This window comes from Sarcophilus harrisii, chromosome 1 (assembly GCF_902635505.1).
Source record: "Sarcophilus harrisii chromosome 1, mSarHar1.11, whole genome shotgun sequence".
Taxonomy (NCBI): domain Eukaryota; kingdom Metazoa; phylum Chordata; class Mammalia; order Dasyuromorphia; family Dasyuridae; genus Sarcophilus; species Sarcophilus harrisii.
In genome coordinates this window covers 368868721-368885559 of record NC_045426.1, presented here as the reverse complement: position 1 = coordinate 368885559, position 16839 = coordinate 368868721, and the positions used below count along the sequence as shown (strand labels likewise).

The 16839-nt window shown below is 39.5% G+C and overlaps 1 protein-coding gene across 3 annotated transcripts in view; it reads left to right on the top strand.

Annotated features, from left to right (window-relative positions):
- The first annotated feature begins 7104 nt into the window (after positions 1 to 7104).
- SETBP1 (SET binding protein 1) overlaps positions 7105 to 16839 on the top strand; it is a 472784-nt gene continuing 463049 nt past the window's right edge. For 2 of the 3 annotated variants that reach the window (XM_031946011.1, XM_023495842.2), the window contains exon 1: positions 7105 to 7973. The gene's annotated coding sequence lies outside the window, so the exon portion shown is untranslated. Of the gene's footprint in view, positions 8097 to 16839 lie in introns of all 3 variants that reach the window. The other variant, XM_031946010.1, reaches the window with a different exon arrangement.

Sequence of the window (16839 nt, the reverse complement as noted above, 5' to 3'; positions counted from 1 at the left end):
ACTTAAAGGAAGCCAGGGAGATGGAGATAAGGAAAAAGAGAGTGTCAGGCATATGTACAGCCAGTAAAAATGCCTAGAGTTGGGAATGTCTTGAGTATCTTGTTATAAGAACAACAAGGACTCCCAGATCACTGCATCTCTGTGTGTATGGATATTTGTATGCATGCATGAATGTATGCATGTGTGTGTTACCCCCTCCCCAATAACATTAATGTTGAACCCAATTGGCTTACTCCATTAAAGCTCAGAACTCCTGAGTTCAAGACATCTGTCAACTTCAGCTTTCGTGTCAAAAAGTTTAGCAGGCATGGGCCCCTACATTCTGATGGTCATTCCTCAGTGTCGGAAAGAGGTTCCATAGATATATATATGCCTTCTAGTAATTTTATTCATCTGTATTAGTTATATACACACACAAACACACACACACATACACATACATACATCCTTGCACAGGACAATCCTTTCAATGTTTAAAGACAATGATTGCCTGAAAACATGGATGATAACACCTATAGAACCTTCTATACCACTGTTGTAAGGAAAAATGAAATAATGAACATAAAAGTACATAAAAGGCTTTATAAACTATAGAACATTAGATTAGCAATTATAGTAATTATAATTTTTCCCCTTTATTTCCTTTTATGTACTTAAAAACCCCAATTTCCCAATCACTCTTTTATAAGATATGATTACAAGAACCTTGGCAATTCATGTTTTCATGCAAAGATTGTTAGAATTCTTTTTTTATTTAGTATTTTATTTTTCTCAAATACATATAAAAGTAATTTTCAAAATTAGATTTCAAAATTGAGTTTTAAATTCCCTTTATCTCTTCCCATTTCCCTCAATGAGAAGACAAGCAATTTGATACAGGTTAAATATGTGTAGCCATGTAGAATATATTTCCATATTAGTCATGTTGCAAAAGAAAACATAAACCAATATAAATACCCAAGAAAAATAAAGTTTTGTTTTTTTTAAAATTTGCTTTGATCTGAATTCAGACTCCATCAATTCTTTGTCTGGGATGAATATATATGTTTTTTATGATAAGTCCTTCAAAGTTGTCTTAGATCATTATATTCTTGAGTATAGCTGTTATTCACAGTAGATCATCTCATAATATTGCTGTTACTCAGCATATTTTTCTCTTTATTCTACTTACTTCACTTTGTATCAGTTCACATAAGTCTTTTGAGGTTTTTTTCCTAAGAGCATCTAGCCCATTATTTCTTACATTACAATACTATTCCATCATGATCATATAACACAACTTGTTCAGCCATTCCCCAATTGATAGCCATCCCCTCAATTTCCAGTTCTTTGCTAGTTGTCAAATTCTTCAAGTGTGGTGCACAAAACTAGTCAATCCTCTTAACAGGGTCTGATTGATTGAAGCGTGGGGGAAATACCTCCCATATTCTAGACACTACACTTCTTTTAATTCAGTTCAAGATTGGATTAGCTATTTTCATGATATTAGAATAGACTTGTGATCTTTTTTTATATGATTAAACTGCTTCTGTAAGAAACAATTAAATTCAGAGAATAGAATACTGGGCATAAGGCCTGAGTTCAAATCCATCCTCAGACACTTCCTAGTTGTATGACTCTGGGAGAGTCACTTAACCTCTGTTTGCCTCAGTTTCTTCAATTGTAAAATAGGTTGATGAACTATAATGAAGAGTTATGAAGGTCAAATGAGATATTTGTACCCCCCCAAAAAAAATGCTTAGCCAATGCCTGTCATATAATAAACACTACATATTTTCCCTCCTTCCATCCCTCCCATTTCCCAGAGATCCCTGAGCATTTATTCTGGGTTGGAGGTGCAGAGGCTGTCCCTGACTTGTAATGAGATTTTTAGTTTGAAAACCATGGTTGATTTTCCCTCGTTTTTCTTGCGTCCTTCAAGTGCAGGGACTGTGTTTTTATTCATTGTGTTTCTAACATTTAGCATAGTGCCTGGTACATAATAGGCAATTAATAAATGTTTATTAGATTGTATTATATTCCAGTTGAGGAAACTGAAATACAGAGGGAGGGGTCAAGTGCCTTGTTAAGAATCATAGTTCTTAAGTGTCAAATATAAGAGTCTAATTCAAGCCTTGCTACTCCAAATGCAGCACACCATCCATAATGCTACCTACATCTGTATCTTTCAAATAATTATTCAAGCCTTAGTAAGGCATTATTATATCAATTATATTTATAACATATTTGATGTGGGGAACAGGTTGATGAGCAAATATATTATGTCTTTTCTGTAGATAGGAATAAGACATATGTGAAGGACACTTGATCACAGATTTAGAGGTCATCTAGCTGAACACTCTTATTTTACGAATGTGGAAACTGAGGACCAGAGAGATCATGTGGCTTTCCTAAGATCATATGGCAGGGAAATAATTGGAATTTGAATCTAAGTCCTATGACCCCAAATTTAGCTTTTTTCCAATGTATCATCATGGCAGGGAAATAATTGGGATTGGAATCTAAGTCCTATGACTCCAAATTTAGCTTTTTTCCAATGTATCATCTTGTCTACTGTGTGTTGTCTAACAGATTAGAGATCATGTGTATTTGCTCTAATCATGCACAACTATTTATCTGGTACCTATTCTGTGTAGGGTACTGTGTCAGCTTATGAAAGGGCAAAAACACAAGTTCCTTGTTTTTGTGACACTAAGTATAGTGTGATATACAATTGAATTCAATACAATAAAGATTTATTAATACCTTCTACTTTGTATATGGTAGTTGCTAGGTGATAGAACACCATAAGAAAAGTGTGCATGTGTGTGTTTGGGGCAGGTGGGTATGGATATATCTTGTCATAGTAATGGAGAGTTGGACTTTCCTACTGGACTCTGACTTTGATCTTGGGATATCATTCAACCTCCCACTGCTTTAGACAACTCTTTAAGATTATAGAATGCAGAAAAGGAAATGACCTGTATTAGTAGAAAGAGTTCCCCCATTAATGAAATTATAGGTCCTAGTCCTATATATATGTACATACACACACACACTCGTATATATATACATACATATATATGTGTGTGCGTGTGTGTGTGTGTGTGTGTGTGTATATATATATATATATATATATATATATATATATATATACCTACTTACCTCCCAGATTAGATTTGTATGTATATGTATGGGTACTTGCACCCTTCTTTCAAATTTACAATAAATGAAAAAAAAGGTCTGGTCCACTAGAAGAAAAGTTAGGGAGTTTAGAGTTGATATACAAAATCCTCATAGTGGAAGGAGGAGTTTGAATTAAATCTTGAGGGGAAAGGAATCAACATTACAATCACATGGGAGAGAACCTTTGCAACTTTAGAACACTATAAAAATAATAATAGCATTTATATGGAGCTAAAAAGTTTACAACATTTTATAAATATTTTATTTGATCCTACCCAGGGAGATAGGTATTATTATTATCACTGTTTTAGAGAAGAAAACTGGGGTTAAATGGCTTGCTTAGGGCCTGAAGCCAAATTTGAACTGGGGTCTTTTGGACTCCAGATTCTACAGTTTATCTGGTGGACCACCTCTATGCTTCAAAATAAATGCTAGCTATATTAATTATTATTACTAATTAGTACAAAAGAAAAATATACAAATAAATCTAAGTGCAAAGGAGAGACTATTTGAGGAAAAAGAGAAAACTTGAAGTTCTTTCATTTCAGCAAGTCAATGAAGGAAGGTTTCATGGAAGGCACATTACGTGAGATGGACTATGAAGTTGGAACGAATAGTTTTCAAACAATCCAGAGAAGATAAAGATGGGCCAGGGGGGGCAGGGGGGAGTAAGAAAATGTGTGATCCAAGCAGTAAGTGCCTCAGGAACACAGGGGTTCAGTCAAGGTTTCAAGGAGGTGAGAAGTGACTTACATTAGGCCTTGAAGGATGAAGAAAACCCAGACAAATACTTGCTGCTCTTTTCTTTGGCTGCCTCTGCCTCCCCCTTCTCCACTGAAGTTCCAAATGAAGGGGGCTACAAGGTGCTGCTCTTTTAAAGAGGTATGCTTGCTATGTTCCTGATATATAGTCAAAGCCAACTGTCTGAATTTGAGACATTTTATTATGTGGCCCACTAGGGGGAGAAGGGCTCCAAAGAAATTTAGCACTCCTGGAAGTGAAACTTTTCCTGAGATTTGAATACAAGTCCTTATTCTGTCAGTTATTTGTACACTTTTGAACAAAAGGAGATAACATTTTTCAGTAATCCTCCAGGAAAACTCTTTTTTAATCCAAGGAATATGTGTGTGTATATACATATATAATAGAAAGTAGAAAATTAAGAAAATATTAAGGGAGAACAATGAAATAGAAAGAACCTTACACTGAGTTAGAAGATAATCTCTAATTCATGGTGTGAACTTCTCTCCGAAGCAGTTTCCTTTTTTTAGAAATGAAGGATTTGTCCTCCTTTGTAGGTCCTAAAGCAAAGAAACCTAGAAATCATCTAATTCAAAGTCTTTGTTTTGAAGAGACTGAGGCCTACAGAAACTAGAAAACTTAGTAATGCTCATAGAGGAAGTAACAATATCAAGATCTGAATTTGGATTCTCTGATTTCAGATCCCTTGCTTTCCCCTCTTACATCATGATATAGCTCATTCTCTAGTTCCTTTCAAACTTTCACATTATCTGGTTTCAACCTGCCTATATAGAGAATTTCCAAGAATATGGAGTTCCTCATGGTCACAGAATCTCAGGGATGAGAAAATGGTAAAGGCATGGAATCTGGAGCTCAAATGTGGGTTTCGTTATTTGCTAAATTGTGATCTTGTATAACTCTTTAAGTTTTTCAGGATCTTTTTTTCCTCATTTTAAAATGAAGGGATTTACCTGAATGACCTCAAAGTTCCCTTCAACCTCTGTTACTATGATCCATTAGGGGACTTCAGAGGCCATCAGGTTTAATTCATAATTGAACAAAAAACTCCACATTTTACCTGATAATCATCTAATTTAAGATATAAGAACTTATTTATAAATGAGAATCATTTACATTGTTTGCACTAAAATTTCTTTTAGACAAGATCATCTTTAATATTTCTTCTTGTTCTGGTTGATTTGGAAACTGATATGAAAGCCTTTAGTTTCTCAGTAGGGTGCTTTTTCATGCCACAGGTGATTTAATAATAAACAATATTTTGTGCCTGATCCTGTACAATTCCCTCTTGATTGACTAGAGAGACAACCTGTTTTAGAATTATGGGCCCTAAGTCTGCTGCTGACTGATTGAGGGCAAGCTGTGAATCTCTCAGTTTCCTTATCTATAAAATGGGTACACTGATATTTGGGTATACAGATTCCAGATGCTGTAAAAACAAAAAAAGAAAAGAAAATTAAGCACTTGCTTAACACCACTAAGACTACACAATATGAAAACAGGCTGAAGGCCCTCTGAAACAGGTCATTTTGACTGTTGCAAAAGTAAAAGAGGAAAGAGAGCTTGTGTGGCCTTTAAGACCTGTGGTTTATAGTGAGGTGAGCTCTACTATGGGGGAGCAGGAAGTGAGGGGAGAAGAATCATATGATTCAGTTCCTCTTAGCCCTTTAGGTCACTAATGTGGAAAGGTTGTTTGGGAGTGAAGGAAGACACCTAGAGTACCCACTAAGCAACATCCTTTCCTTCAGGTAATCAGCTATATAACAGCTCTGGAAATTTTTAGGTAACCTCTCCCCTCCAAACTTCCTTGCCTTTACTTTCAGAAGCTACCTTAAAGTCTTCATGTAAATATGTTCACAAATAAAGTTTTTCATAAATAAATATTTTGATATAAATAAGTTCACAAATAAAGGGGGATGTCTTAATGCTTATTATATCTTAATTATCTTAGGGATATTAGGGTCCCTGAAAAGGGACCTCATAGTTTATCATGTTCATGCCCTGCCCCCATCCAGCATTCACAGAAATCTGTTAGTCATGCCAAACCTAAAAGAGTCTATTAAAGTATGTGTTCTTTTTGAGGTCGTCCAGAAAAGAACTTTTGCCGCCCAAATACAAATATTCAAAGCAATTTTTTAAAAATGACACATTTTGGATGAACTGAGGAGCTTTGAGGCTATTCATTTCCACCATCGCCGAATACAGAATTACTCGTGAACATACATTTCTAATTAATATTGCAACAGTCTAACCCCCTCCCTTCCTCCAACTCTACCAACAGAAGGAATTAATCGAGATCATAAATAATGAGAAATTGCAAATGAGCATCTGAATGCATCCATGTATTTTTAAAATAAACCCCTGAAAGTGAAATTTAATTACCAGGTTAAAAAAAAAAATGCAACCAATTTTATAGCCTATCACATGTTGTCTCTCTCTTTCCCTCTCTCCTCTCCCCCCTCCCAACAGTGCTTCTGTTGTGTCAGGTAGTGGCAGTGTTGAGCGCAGTAACCCAGCTCAGAGCACTGCCGTCCCTGGGTCTGATCATTCCCATTTTGACTACTGCAGGACTCGGAGAAAAACAGACACAGAAGAAGGAGTGAGGGGTGGTGGCGGGGTTTGCTGAGGGTGGGGGGGGGGGGGGCACTGCCGTCCCTGGGGGGGGGCGACCGAGGGAAAGGCGAAAGGAAGACAGAGCTTCCAGATCTGATTTAACAAACTATTCTTTCTCTCTCCCTTTGAACAACAACTCCTCTTTCCCCCCACCCCCAATTCATCATTTAGGAAGGGAAAAAAAGGGGGATTTTTCCCCCCACTTAGTCTCATCTAAGAAAGGGAAGGAAGCTAAAGGGGAGCGGTTTGCTAAGTAGTACGCTCCAACGTTTCACTCCAAGAGCAAACCCGGGGCTTGGAACAGCACGCTTGATTTTTCTGTAGCCTCCTCTCCAATTCTCTGCCCCCCACCCCCTACCCCTTGGCTCACTCCTCCTTTCCCCCCCATTTCCCCCTCCTTCAGGACTTAGAAGAAGCTAAGGAGCAAGAGAAGGAGCGGGCGACAGGAACACGCGCGCACACACACACAAACACACACACACACACACACACACACACACACACACACACACACACAGACTGAGAGAGAGGAGGAGGGAGGGAAGAGGAGAGCGAGCGAGAGGAGAGCGAGAGCAAGAGGAGAGAGAGGCAAAGGGGGTGGGGGTGGGGGGAGGTGGATCGGTGAGCAATGGAGCAACAGCGGCAGCCGCAGCAGCAGCACTAGCAATCGCCGGCGAGGGAGCGAGGAGAGAGGAGAGAGCAGAGGAGGGGAGAGGAGAGCAGAGGAGAGGAGAGAAGAGAAAAGCTTCGGCGCTGATTAAACTGCAGAGATCAGCAAAACCTCTTTCGCTCTCCGTGCACCGTCTTCTGCAAGCCAAAAAAAGGGGGAAGAACATTTTTTTTTTTTTTTTAAAGAAAATCAAATCAATTCCACCATTAAGGGGAAAAAATTGCATTGATCAGAGACTGGATTTTTTTTTTTTTAATGGGCTCCTGCTAAAATTAGCCCAGACTGCTGTGTGTGTGTGTGTGTGTGTGTGTGTGTGTGCGTGTGTGTGTGTGTGTGTGTGTGTGTGTGTGTGTGTGAATTTGATTACTCCAGGACTCCTCAAGCTCCGGAGACGCCATTTTCCCCCTTGATATCTCTCTCTATAAATCTATCGAGCTGAGCTGGGCAGCGTCGGGAAGCCGCCGCGGCGCTGGGCTGCGGGGCTCGGGGGCTCCGGGGGCTCCGCGCTCGCCGCCGCCGCCGCCGCCTCTATGCGCTTTCTGCCCCCCTCCTCCTGCGCCCCCCGTGCGTGTGTAGCCCGCCCGCGGCTCCCTGTTTGACAGATGGTTATCGCGATGGAGTTGCCGCAACAGCACCTTTGGGGGCTCGGGCGAGCGATTGAAACCGGGATCTAAAAGCCGAGAGAAAGAGAGAAAGAGACAGAGGAAGAGGATCGAGCCGAGGCGACAGCCCCCCTCCCGAGACGCGCCGGCCTTTTGGGATATGGGTTAGTAAATACCATCGACCTTGAAAAACAAAACAAAAAACAAAACAAAACAAAAAAGCAAAACCCTCGGAGCGGGAGAGGAATCCTGAAACCATCGCCCGGGCGTCCGGGGGTTCGCCTGAGGTGCGATTTGCCTGAAAAGGATGTGAATGAGGAGTAGGATTATTATTTTTTTTTTTCCAGCATGCAAAAGTTAATGTCTCTCGGTGGGGGGGAAGGGGGTTGCCGTGGCATTGGGGTGGGGGCGGCGGTGGACAGCGGGATGCTAGTCTTAGCTAGGAGGGTTGGGATATTGGGGGGGGGGAGCGATTCTTGCGGGATCTTGGGGGTGGGGAGCGATACTGGGCTCCATTGGAGTGGCTCGGTGGCGGTGGAAGGGTCAGGCTTGGCGGGTTGGGAGCTTTTTGAGTTTTGCATAATCTGGTTTTTCTCTGGTTCTCCTCCCCCCCCTTCGCCCCCCCCCCCGCCCTTTTTTCCACCCAACCTCGGTTGTGCTGCCTGCTGATGGTGGCTGGCGGGTTTGGTGTGGGCTGGGGTGAACTCAGAAAAAGAGGGGAGGGAGCTCAGAAGGGGGTGGGAAGGAGGTGGGCTTTTTTTTTTTTCTTCCCCCCCTCCCCCTTTTAACTTACAGGTTAAGTGAAGCTAGAGAGCTACATTGTAACCTAGTTGTTTTTTTTTAAGGGGGTGTGCGTGTGTGTGTGTGTGTGTGTGTGTGTGTGTGTGGAATGTATCAGAATCTAACGTGTCATTAATAGAAAGAAGAACCAGGGAAGATATGGTCCAGTTCTCTAAGGTTGGTGTGTGGTTGTGTATGTGCATTAGTGTCTTTCTCTTCAGATCCCATTGAGTGGATTTATGTTTGTTTCTTCTTGTTTTTTGTTTTTTGTTTTTTTTTTTTTAATTTTCTTTGACACTGAAAGGACAGGCATTCCCTAAAAACAGCAATTTGCTATAATAAACTCTGTGTTTATGTTTGTGAGGAGATAGAGGGCAAGAGAGAATGCTCCGAAATTAATGGCAAAATTACCCCTTCTGTGATTTTCAGAAGGAAACAACTAACCAAGAGAAACCTCCTACACCTAAAAAAAAAAAATTATTTATTTAGATACCTCTACTATTTGGCCAAAATAACCTTTTAGATGCTTCTTATAGACATTAGTAGATTAAACTGGTCATGCAGATATTTTAAAGGATAACGATAATGGTGATGATGGTTTTTGAGTTGTGTCTATGATGGGGAGGATTGTTTAGAAATCTCTTCCATGCAATGTTGGTTCTTTAAATGAAGTTACTGCTAAAATGCTGCCTACCAAAAAACAAACAAACCCACCAAAAACCCAAACCAAACCACTGCAACTCTTCCCCCAGCCCCCCAACTCCATAATCAAATTCGAAGTGGAAATATTTTCCTTGGAGATCTGAAAGTTTGCTTGATTGGTAGTAGGAGATATGTCTTGCTTATGATACCTTAACCTATTGCCTCCGGGGTTTTTTTCCTATTGCCCCCTGATGTAGCGTTTATTCTTTACATGTGTCTCTGTGTGATTCCGAGTGTGTATGATATCTGTCTAAAAAGGCAGTTGAGAGAAAGATTTCCGATTTGTTTCCGCTTCAAATAAACTCTACTGATAATCTCATGGTTGACGTCTAATGCTAAAAGGGCAATTTGTGTCTTCTTATCCCTGGAGAAACTCTCCCCAAAAGAGCAATTTCTGCTGAGGTGTATAGTAATCCTTCTCTCTCTCCCTTTACTTCCCCCACCTCTCATATCTTTTCCCCCTCCTAAAGTTCTGGGGTAGGAAATTCATTCTGTAAGAACTGTCAAAACTGCTCCTTTGCCTTCCCAGCCTTGCCTTCCTTCTCCTTCTTCCCTCTTCTCCCTCTTATTTTTTTTTTTTTCCCATGGGTTTATGCCAAGATAGTTCTGAAAAGCAAGTTTCCAGGAAACAACTTGTCAGTTTTAGGTTCACCCCATCCCCATTCTTTTTTTGGTTTTCTGTCAAATAGTTAAATTTGATCTGAGCCACCCTCTCCTTTTTCTTCATTTGAAATGTAGAAGTGTGGGATGTGGCAGAGGGTTGATGGAAAGTTATATCTGAGAAACTGGTACTCCATTGTGGATGGGGAGGGCAGCATCCACTATGCCTGTTGGAGTTAGAGGTTTGGCATCAGATGAGTAGGGTAACTAAAGGGTGGATGAAGGGTGAGGGTGTGTGACTGAGGGGAGGGAACCTGGGTCAGTAGCACTTTAGAAATATAGCTGATGCTTTTATAAGTCCCTGGTCAGTCTCTCCCTTTCTCCTCCTTCTGTCCTCCATTTCTCTGACCCTTAAACTCCCAGAGAGATGAAACACATCTTTCTTCTATAGATAACTAGACAGCTTGGGGTGCTTTGGAGAGTTTGGAATGAGAGAGAGAGAGAGAGAGAGAGAGAGAGAGAGAGAGAGAGAGAAATACTGAGATTTCAGAGACAGAGACAGAGACAGGAAGAGAGACAGAGCACGACAGACACACAGAGAGAATAGAGACACACAGACATCGAAAGACACAGAGAAATAGTGTCAGAAATAGTGTCAGACTGAAGGTACTGTGTTTTGTTGTTTTGTTTTGATTTTTTGGGTTGACAAATGAGTTAACCAATATAAAGGGAGAGAGAACCCTGTTAGCAAGTTTCCAGAGAGGATAAAGAGTGGGGCTTTTTGCCTACAGTCATTTCTGATTCTCAGTGTTGGGCTGGTGTCAAACCTAGACTGTGGAAGATAGTAGTAGCAATGTAACCTGACCTAAGCTCAGGGAGAAGGAGGTAAAGAGCAAATGTAATAGGCATTCAGAGAAGGGGAAAATAGAGTTATTGGAACAAACAAGTGGGGCTGGGAGTAGAGAGAGGAGGTGGCTAGGAGGGAAATAGAGAAAAAGTATCTCCTGAGCAGTGTACTTTCTTGGGGAATGTGTCTATTACTAGCTTTGGAAAAGAAAATATCAACTGCCAAATGAGTTAGTTCATTGATGCAATTCCTAAGATGGTTTAGGCAAGTGAAGGGTTGTAATCTGATCCTTTCTATGTTAACATCAGGAGCTTATGCAGTAAAGAATTGCTGGGAGCTCCCATCTTGCACTTTACCCAGCAGACACCAGTAATGGTCCATTATTGACCCAACAGTCCACTCAGCTGACATCCCTTCCAGGAACACGGGGATTGTTTCTCTTCTTAGTGCCTAGTATAGTGCTTACCACAGTGTCTAGCACATAGAATACTTAGTAAATATTGTTAACTTTTGGAGTGTCTTGAAATAGGGTGGGGGTAATGGGGGAAGAGAGAATTCTGGGACAGAAATCTTTGATAAGTAGGTGAAAAATTACCAGTTGAGAGAGAATTTTGCTGAAGAAGAAATAAATAGGTATGCCCTTCCCTTCAGATTTTCCTATTTAATTCCTCCTGTTATCTTGGCTTTCACTTCCATTAAGGGCCCAATCAATAGTTCCCTGGCACCAAAGCTAGAGTCAAGGAAAAAAAGAGTTCTGTCAAGAATGTCCTTTCATCTCTACTAGCATGTATGTAAAAGGAGAAAGATGAGAATTAGTCAGAGGAATGGGACATCCTTTCTGGGTTCCTGTGGAGTCACTGACTCTTGGCTCTCCTTCAGCCTCCCAGAATGCCAATTTTTTCCCTTGGAGACTTGAAGTTTTAATTGAAACCAGAAAGCTATTGAGAAGGGACCCAGCCAATTTCTCTCTCCTCCCCTCCATTTCCCCTATAACCCAGGGATGGGAAATAAATAAATTTTTGGGTGATGGCATTTTCAGTTTTTTTCAAACTTGGTTCCTGCCAAAAAAAGGAGGTAAATTATTATTAACACATTAGCATTTTTAAGGAAATGTGTTGTCTAAAAAAAAAAAAATGAAATAATGTATTGGTTTTGCTTAGAGACCTGTAGTATTGAAAATTATGGCAGAATAAAATGGAATTGCTTTGGTTTTAAATAATTATGGAGTAGGTATCCTCCTACTTGAGGTTTGTAAGACAAATGCAGATCAGTTTCAAAGAAACCTTTAGGCCTTTGTTGTTGTTAGCTGTCACTGTTTTTCTCTCAGCCTCAGTTTCCTCTGTAGAATGGGATTATTAGTCCATCTTCATTCTGTGAAATAATATGGACATGAGCAATAAATATAAATTATATTTTAGCCTATTCAGCAAGGTGCTCTAGCCATATAAATATAGTTATTGGTATTTAGTGTCTTTGTGGTTTTATTTCTCAACCTCTCCTTTGATTCATAGGAGTTCTCATGAGGTCACAAATACTCTACTTGGTCTGAACAAAAGGGTGATATGCTTAGAAAAGAAAACACCAGACACCCACTGTGCAGACTTCATGCAAAAGGAAAAAAAAGCAGCCCTAGGATATTGTTTTGGCTCGGCATTTTCATTTCCTTTTTTCTTCTTTTTTTTTCTTGGGCTTCTGACTAGCATCTAAACACCTCCTTAGGCTGAACCCAACTCTGGAAAAGTAACACTCTGAGACAGCTCTGACCTTGGATGACAAGATCTTGGAGAAATCACTGACTCTTAACTGGCTTTCTCCACAGGGTTCAGTGGTTCAGGCCAAGGCCTTCCTCTGCTGTTTGTGTTTTCCTTTAGGCAATTTCCCTTCCTCAGAACTGAAAGAAGGGGAGGAAAAGCTTTGGCCTTTGGTTTGAAGACCAGCACTTGGATGACTTCTGACTCAAACCAGAGTGAATGATACTGGTGTCTGATGAACCTCATAAGCAGCCCTAAAGTCCAAAGGCTTTCTCTGGCTGTAGGAAGTGGCCCCACTCTCCTCAGGAACTGATGACTGATTATGATCAGCAGGCACAGATTAACTCCCTCAGATCCTTGTAGAATAATGACAGGCAAGCAGAGTTGAGCTGACCCTCATGTTACTAAAGGTGCCTGATTCTTGTACTTCTAGAGAAGGATGAGGGGATGGTGAACAAATGAGAGTTCCTAAGCTCTGTCAAATTGGGGGGGGGGGAAGTTCTCCCTTCCGAGCATATTCTCCTGTCACTGATAATCTCTTCTATTGTAGGACACTTTATATTTCTCCAGAATTCAATCTTGTAATTCATCTCACTTGAGTTCCAAGATGTCTGTAGGAGGTAGGTGAGGCAAGCATTGTTATCATATTTTGATAGAAGAACAAACAGAAGTACAAGCTTTTCAATGGAATTTCTCAAAATATCACCTAAGATTTAGCTGCAAATCCAGATTAGAACTCAGTCAGGCTCTAGAATAGAACTGATGTCAGAACTCATCACATCGTATATGCCACAAGAACTCCCAAGTGCCAGGAGATCACTTTATTGGTGCCAATTCATTTGGTTCCAATATCAATTAAGTTCCAGAGAATCTTTGGACAGATCTAAGACAGTCAAGAAAGATCTCTTTTAAAAGTTCAGTTGAGCTGTGCAGTTCTTGTACCCTTGACTAGAGTGCAGATAAGGAAGAAATCTAGTCATTTACTTCTCTTATATCATCCACAGGCTCTCAAGGGGCAAGAACAATTTAATGGATAAGGTGCCCATGATGAAGTGAGAATAAGAGCCCCCACAAGTAACCTCATAGGCAGTGGCAGAGATAACCATTTCTTACTATTAGCTATATTTTAAATAGGCATGGAAGAAAAAAGAGGTTAGCATAATTGGCCTGTTCTGGATTTTGTTTGGACCAAAGCTGGGATGCTTATTGTTACTAAGAAAATATTTCATAGTACATTTGTTCCCTCATCTAGCTACTCTTTCTTTCATGTTCCCTCACATTTGAATCAGGTATTAGGAAAGTTGTATTTTATAGACTATAATAGGCTCTTTGCTATTGGTCTACTTACTTTTCTTTGAATAAACTATAAGCTCTCCCAAATCCTTGCTTTTTTTTTCCTATAGTTTCTTGGTGGGATACTTTTAGTATTTATTACCTGTCCACATCTTACTAATCCTTAAAGGCTAAGTCAAATTTCAGTCTTCATGAACTGCTTCCTGATCACTCTAGTCCTCACTGATCTGTCCTTTTAGAATCACAGGACCATGGATTTAGAACTTGAAGGGGCCTTTGCTAACTAACTGTGTGACCTCCAAGTTGCTTGACCTCTCTGAGACTATTTCCTCATGTGTAAAACGAGAGGGTTGGACTGTTTGACCTCTAAGGTCCCTCTTGGCTCTAAATCTATAAGTGATTTCACTGAAGTTGAATAGCTATCAATCCAGGTTGTCTAATAGCAGTTATTGCTAGTATCACTCATTTGACAAATGGACTGCTTTTTCTTCTACTATTGAGTTATAATTAAACTTTCTTTTTGTTTATATGTTATCTCATTAACTAGACTCTAAACTTCTTGTGAGAAATAGTCATGTTTTATATTTTGTGAACTTCATAATACTCATCACATTACTATATCCCAGTACTGTTTTATTTTAAGTGTATTTGGGTAGAGTGCTGTTTTGAGAAATCCTATAGTAAATTCATTTCAAAAGAAATTACTATTATAGGTCTCATATATGGGGAGATTTAAAAAATGAGGATGTTCAAGACAATATTCTTTTAAACTTTATTTTACTGCTGTCCAATCTTAGTTAAACATTTAGCTTCGTTCATATCTATAGTTGTCTCAGTGACCTAGCAATAGATCTGGCCTGTTTTGAAAAGAAAAAGAAAAGAAAACTGGTGATCTTTTCACTTGACCTCTAATAGTTGAATTCTCAAATCTGTCTGAGGGGACTGAACCAAGATCATCTATCTAATCAATCATAATTATGTTGAAATATGCCTAAATATGCAAAGTGTTCTGGAAAGCGGAACAGGTTAAAAATGAATATGTGATAGGTTGAATTATTCTGGGAAGGCTTTATGGAGGGTGGAAATCCTGGATAAAGTTTAGAAGAAGAAGATGTTTGAAGAGTAGTAGTGGCATGTGAATATGTGATTTGAGGTAGTATTTGAATGGTTGAGAAAACTTTGATCTTCCTCTTACCTTGTCTTCTTTGGTATAACTGGACAAGGGAGACAAGGAAGAAAGTACACTGCTGGAATTTTCTGGGGATTGAATCTATTCCTGCATTTAGCTTTCATCCTAAAATCTCTCCAGTTCTGACTCTATGGAAAAGCCAGTGTTTCAAATACAGGAGAAACTGATTTCCTCAAATGGTTTCTAAGCGGCTCAAAATTAGGAATTGTGTCTATTTTTTGAAAACACTTCTTGCTGTTGCTTCTACCTTCTGTCTAAGGTTTACTTGCATAGTTTGTATTTAGTAAATATGGTTTTGTCCTAGGGGAAAGAGGGCAACTGGTGGTTTCTCTAGGAAACAGATTTGAGAGAGTGAGAAGTCTAATTTTTTTTCAATTCTCTGAAATAGGGATTTTAATACCTTCCTTGTCTATCTCAAACTGTTTTAGTAAGGTTCAAATTAATGAATGTATTAGGAAGTATTTTGTAAATTGCAAAATATTATACAAATATAAGTTAATATTATTAGAGAATTGGGGGTGGAATATGTAGGAGGATGAGGAGAAGAAAAATAAAGCAATACTGTTAGTTAAATTAAATAAACATGAAGACTTGGACTCATTCATTGTGCCTGCCAAGGATTTATAGAAAGGGGAAGGAACTGTATGGGAACTGAGAACAGGCCAGATTGATTTGGATTGGATTGGGAGGGACCTGTATTTCAATCATGAACCATAGGAATTTCTATTTGAAACACTTGGGTCATGGAAGTTGTTAGTGATGTAGGATAATTAAAAGTTGTAAGCAAAAAACAACAGAATCATTAGTAACAGCGTCTTTTGAGGGGTTTATTATTATTTCTGTTTTGAGATCTTTGAAATGCAAAAAAGAGATCATTAATCAAAAATTACAAAGGTAATGAGATATAAAGACCTTGTACTTGTGATTTTTCTCTTCCTTCTATCTTCCCTCCCTCCCCCTCTCTTTGCTTATTTCTCTTCCTCCCTCCCTCCCTTCCTTCCTTCCTTCCTTCCTTCCTTCCTTCCTTCCTTCCTTCCCTCTCTTCTTCCCTCCTTTCTTTCCTTCCTTTCCTAGATTGAAAGGGTCTATCCCTGATTCCAGTCCCACTGTTTATCACCTTATAATAACAGGAACTTTGATTAGCTTTATTTCTGATCAGGGTCTTTTTGCTTCTCCTTAGGTAATATGTGGACCCCTGATCTCCTGGAGTTCACTTTACTGATGCTGGACTTAGTTTGGACCCTAGATCTGCTTTAGCTGTACTTTAGTTTAGAATTCCCAGACTCAAAAAATCAGCCAACCTTAGCCTCCCCAGTATTAGGACTTAGAAGCATAGCTCTCGTACCTGACCATGCGGTTTCTACATAGCTTTTGAGAACCAGTCACAATAATGTTGCTCTAGCAATGTGCTTGGTGATGTGAGACATGTAAAAGAAAAGTATGAAAAAGTATATAAAACACTGTTAACAAAGTTACAGTATTGTTGGAGATACAAGACTAACACACATGAAGCAGTTGATGAATAGTTGGTGAATGAAGCATGGAATAATAGTTAATCAAAGGATGAATTGTGTAGTTTAGATTATGAGACCTATAGTTTAGAGAAGTTCAGAGAAGTATCTGAAGTGGGTAGGGAGGGCTTCATGGACAAGCTGGGACTTGACTTAGGGATAGATGGAAATGGGAAGGCATTACAGGTAGATCTAAGACAGGAAAGAACACTGGACCTGGAAATCAGAAGGGCCTGGATTTTAGTCACAACTTTGATATGGTGTTACTGTTTAATCATGGGCTGGGTATTTAACTCCTCAGAGCCTTAGGGCAAAATTATGCTTGTACTTCTTACTTGGTTGTGAGGAAAATGTCTT